Source organism: Mus caroli, chromosome 16 (assembly GCF_900094665.2).
Source record: "Mus caroli chromosome 16, CAROLI_EIJ_v1.1, whole genome shotgun sequence".
NCBI lineage: Eukaryota > Metazoa > Chordata > Mammalia > Rodentia > Muridae > Mus > Mus caroli.
Genome location: NC_034585.1, coordinates 63877282 through 63883281, shown reverse-complemented (window position 1 = coordinate 63883281; position 6000 = coordinate 63877282).

Genomic DNA, 6000 nt, shown 5'->3' with positions numbered 1-6000 from the left:
GAAAAAATACATTATTAAGTCATTCTATAAGTAATGTACTGCTGTAGCAACAAAATAGAGGAATTCATGGGCAGTCTGGTTATGGCTCCTCTTTTCTACTTAGTATGTTAATGACAACATCCAGCACATTATAATTTAAGCAAATATAGTAGCAATGACGAAAGCACACAAGTGCAATTTGAAACATTTGGAAGACAAGGGACTATATTACATAAATGTGGAAGAAAATAAACAGTAAGATGATGACTTTTTCTGAAGGGAAACATGTCTTAATGAATTAAAAAATCTCATCATATGATGGTATTGAAATGTAGAGGCTGCTATAATCCTAAATTAAAGAAATAACATATCTAACATATTTTTAATGCAAACAATAAAACTAAACCATTAACATTATTTAAGAACATTACACATACCATTTAAACAAATTTTCTTAAATTTTGGTAACCATATCCTTGAAGTGTTTCTAGTAGTGTTTAATATTTCATTTTTTTTTATTTTTATTTATACTTAACCTTGTTCCATAAAATAATTTATATAAGGCCGGTTTTTATTTCCCAGTTTTAAACCAAGCACATGAAATAACAGAAAATTGTGAAATTATGCTTCAATTTCTGTGTTTATATATCCTTAAATCTGATTCTTTCTTAAATGTTCTTAAGGAAAGAAAAATAAAGTAAAAGCCTATATGTTAAAAATCAAGTATGTTCAGAGCTGTGAGATGCCTCAGTGAATAATATACTTCTAGTACAACCTTGAAAACTATAGTTCAGCACCACAGGAACTACATATAAAGTAGGTATGGGCACATGTGCCTCCGTTTGGAGGGACAGAAGTATGTGTCATACTGGATACCTACCGTCTCGTCTGCATTGTGGATATGGTCTGCTCCAATATCTGTTGAGATAATACAGTATTAAGGTTAGGTGAAGAAAAATAGAAAAAACTGACCATAGTCTCTGGACTATAAACCATACACATTCAAACACCTCTTCACACAAACAATAATAATACAAATAAGCAAACAAACAAGAAACTAAACATCCTTGAATGTCAAGAGAAAAATGTATATTTATTTATAAACACACTGTCATTACATTTAAAGTAAAAGAGAATAAACACTGTTCTACCAGATTTTGCAAAGAGAAAATAATTTCCACACTGCTTAGGCTGAGTGTATCAAATTTTGATGCCAGTGTACATATCCTCAATCTATGTTTTAAAAGTATCTATCACATTGCTCCTACAATTCTGTATTTTAGGCAGGTAGTTTCCAGCTTTCTAAATTACCAAATCATTTTAGGCATCTTACATACTACATACAATTCACAAGAATAAACCAGATAAATATAAAGTTTGCAGTTTTATAGGATAATCCCAGTTGGTAGCACTGAAATAAAGGAAGATTGTTTAATAAGACCAAACTGTATTCCAAAAAGTGTAGCCATGGCTTATGCAGCCCTCCAGAAGACGGCTAAATTGCCAGAGGCAGTCTTCAATACCTTGCTCAGGGGTCAGGCAGAAACGTGGTTCCTGTCTTTCCAAAGTCACCATTGTTCAAATTAATGTGTCTCATGGGAAATCAGAATACCTTTTCTGGGGAATCATACTGAGTCCTAAATTTTGGCACTTTAAGCATGAATTCTGCACTAACAGATAAAAAAAAAAATCAAATCCAAGTATTTGAGATATTGCTACAAAGATAATGAATGGATATTTTGGTAATTTCTCTCTCTCTCTCTCTCTCTCTCTCTCTCTCTCTCTCTCACACACACACACACACACACATATGTGTGTCCGTGTACAGATTTTTTTCTCCCTCTATATTGAATGATCTTGGCATTACATATTATAGAAGCTTTACAGATGACAAAATGAATTTTAAGTTATATCAAATAGGAGCATCTGATCTTTGTGGGTTTTTGTTTTTTTTTGAAAAATTCAGCTTAACTTTTGCTTTTAGTGACTTACCAGTAAAAATTAAAAGTATGTAGAATAATATGCAACTTTATTTATTTATTTATCTATTTATTTATTTATTTATTTATTTATTTATCTCTTGTGTTGTATCTATGCAAATACGTGCCTAAATATGTTTTCAAACTGGTCCTATTGTGCTTCATACCTTGAGAATTTTGGGGGGCTTCTTGTATGTAAATATTTTATCATTTATCAGAGATGTTTGTATAAAAATCTTCATTTTTTTTCAGATTTGTGTACACATCATAATATACAACCTTAGCACCACAGGGCCTAGGCAGGAAGCAAGTCTGAGATGAACCTTGACGGGTGCCACATGACTTGGATAGGCAGAGCAATCCTGAGACCACTTCTGTGATGATCTGAGATATCCATAAACCACTTGATGAGCAAATAAGTGATGGAAAGATGAAGGAGAAAGAGAAACAGAAGATGGGCACAATACAGATAGATGGAACTAAAGAGTCAAGGATAGTGTGGAACAGCCTGATATAAGTGGTCAGCACTGTTACTGGGGACCTGGTGAGGTCCTGGGTCATGCTGACATCAAGGGTGCCATGCTGCCATGCTGGCCTTGTAGCAACAGAGATCTATTACTATTGAAGGCCAGATGGAGTTCCCTGGTCTAGGCTTGCCACCTGGGGCCATGCTAGTGTCTGCAGGTTGTGCAGATGTCCTAACTCTGTCCTGGGCATCATGGGAGAGTTGGTCTTCAAGGAAGTGGAATTTTTGTTATGAAGTCTTAAAATTTTTAAGTAGCCAGATGCAATTTGAGAACACTATGAAAATAAACATATATATAAATAATATGTGGTCTGGCATAGTCCTAGAGATAGTTAATGATACCAAGCTGAACCTTCTGTATCTTGATTAGTCCAAGAAAGCCAAAACTTACATATTCTAGTCATTGTATGACCTAGACTTTTGGAATATTTATAATGCTTGCTGTTTATGATATCCTAATTATATTGTAAATATAATTTATTAACAAGAGTCAACCAGTTTTTTATTCTTACTGTTTTCTTATGCCTTTCCTGTTTAAAATCTTCCCTTGCCCACATTCTGAATATATTATCAAATTCATACTATTCCAAAGTATTGAACTATCATTTTAAACTTCCATTCATCCTCTCACTTACATCACAATCTCATTCTATTCAGTTATTAAGAAGTATCATTTTATTATTAGTTTCCATTCACATTCCTCTTCCAAAATGAGGCCTCAGTCAATTTAGGATTACTGTCAAATACTGAGAAACTTTTAATAAGCCTATTGGATATTCACATCTCTCAAATACCTAATATTTGTCCATTTATCCTTACAAGGGTTATAAAAGTGAAGAATTAACAAAACGATAGTTTCTAGTGGTATTCATCAGTAGGCAATATGTACAAACATATATACAATGTTAGAATTAAAACTTGTCGGAATACGTAATTATTCAGTTTGTATTTTTTTTTCTGATGTGAGTAACTTAAATATCCAAGACAAAATAGAAAGTGATATATCTGCACTGCTAATCATTTAAAAATCATATAGAGTTGGCTCTTTGGGTGCAGGCCTTTGATCCCAGCTACAAAAATGCTGAGACAGGGGGATTGTATGTCATGGCCTGCCTGGGTGACAGAGCTATTTCAGGGCAGCCAGAACAGCTCAGCATTACAGCCTCACTAGTCTCTTTTAAATTAAAGAATTGATAAAAATGCAAAACTGGATGTAGCTCAGTGGCGAAACACTTACCTAGCATGCATGAATCATCTCTTTCAATCTAAGTACTAAACCAGTAAAGATAAAAGGGTGTACAGAAGGAGGAAAGGATGAAAGAAAAGATAAAGGGAGAGAGAGGGGGAAAGGAGGATGGGGGAAGAAGAGGGAGAAATAAAAGTGGAGAGTTTGGTTATAGACATTTGAAAATTAATTTGTCACCACTTAAGCTCTTTACTGAGTGAATCCACATAGCTTATCCCACTTGCTTATATCAGTTGGAAAAAGTTAAACAAAACTACTAAGTACAGAATGAAGAATGAGCAACTTTAGTTGATTGAAGAAAAGTGGCACTAGAGAAAGATACTGATCAACAGCGAGCATGAATGCAAACTACAGAGACAGCAAAGAGTGCTGTGAAACTGATCAACCCATGGCTAAAACCCATTTCAAAACAGTGTATTCTTAACATATGTCAAACAATTTGGTATTTCACAATATTTGAGTAAATTCAGACAAAAGATTCAAAAGTAATTATTAAATTAGCATTAACCATGCTAGTTGAGGCATCAGAGGTGGTACCTGGTACAAGTCAAATGACAGGAGTTCCCAAGGAAACAAACATTGCATCATCCAAAACTTTACCTTTGAACTCACTTAAAGATGGTATCACCTGCAGGAACTTTCCCTAATGCTTCCAAGAACTCTGCAGTCAGTGAATACACTTGCAGTACAACCTTGAAAACACACAGCAATATTGGCATATATATATATATATATATATATATATATATATGTATATGTATATATACATATGCATATGTATATGTATATATGTGTGTGTATATAGAGATAAAATACTATTTGATAAAAGAATGTATAAAGCCATATAACACAACAAGAGAAGAAAAGTAAATGTGATGCCAGAAATATTTGAATCTTGAGAAATTAAAGGCAGACTATAAAAAAGATATTATGCTTACAGAGAATAATGATAACATATCAGGGGCTGATATCCAATCAGTGAGTTTACATGAGCATGCTCAAATATCAGGCAGAAACAAATTACCTGGCATTCCATGTTCAATTTATTTGGAAATAATGTACATGCCAGCAATAATTTGAGAGCACTTTGGAACCATATTTGAGTTTTTAAATTAATAGGTAATATGGACAAGAGTTTACACAGATACTGAGGTGAGGTTCTGTAACTAAATCTAACAATTTAGAAACGGTTATATTTCCGAGTTGGCAGTATGCCTGAAGCCTCTTTACTCCTGTGTGTTTTGTTTATTTAGCTCTAATACAGAAGGCATGGCTTTCTTAAGTAGTGATAGTTAGTCTACTGCCTTTGCTCATTCCCCTCCACTGCAATCTCTCTTCATTTGAGTGGTATGAAGGATGCTATGTCTGTCTTGGGACCATGGTAAAGAAAAGAAGGAAAGAAAAAGAATTGTATAGATCAAACGTACACTGCAAATGCTTGTTTTACTGTGACTGATGATGTAGGTCATGGACATTAAGATTGTATTAAAAAAAAAAGTGCAAAGGTAAAATAGATATTAAGGGGAAATATAAACTATGGTTGAAGACATATGCTGATTTGCATTCTGACTTGCTGGAATCCTACCTGCACCATACACTGCCTTAAGGAGTCCAGTTCTCACTTTTGATTACTTTATCAGCCACTGGAGACAATTATGGCACCAATTGAGTGTTTCTATGTTTCTATTGGGATTGAATGAACAGCATTTTTAAAGTTCTTCAAAGAGTAGAACATTTAGTCTTTTTTTGTTTTCTTTTCAAAAGGATATATTTAAAATGTTTTGTAAGTTAGAATTTTAATCCAGTGGTAGCACCTGTGAAAGCCTAATGTTAAAAACTAGCACCAACCAAATAAATCCCAGTCTCTAAAGAAATGTCAAGTCCAAACTGGAATATGAAGTAAAACTAAAGTTATTTTGAATAATTGAATTTATAACATCATGTAAATAAATGTGAATTCTATATGTAGAAAATATGGCTTTGATTTTAAAATTTAGTTATATAACTACATTTGAAGGTTCAAGTAAGTCTCCTGGTTTTCTATTTAAAAATCTTTTAAGTACATAATTCAAAATAAAAATGCATGGCCTAGGAATAAACAGCATTTCTTTTAGGGATGCTAACTTTTCTTATATGTCATTTTCATACACTTCCTGGCCAGTGATTAATCAATAGTTTACAATACTTAAAAGCAAAATTGTGTATTCTTTATATTATTAAATTAGTAATGGTATAATGATTATACATTTGAGCTTTAACTAGCATTGTGA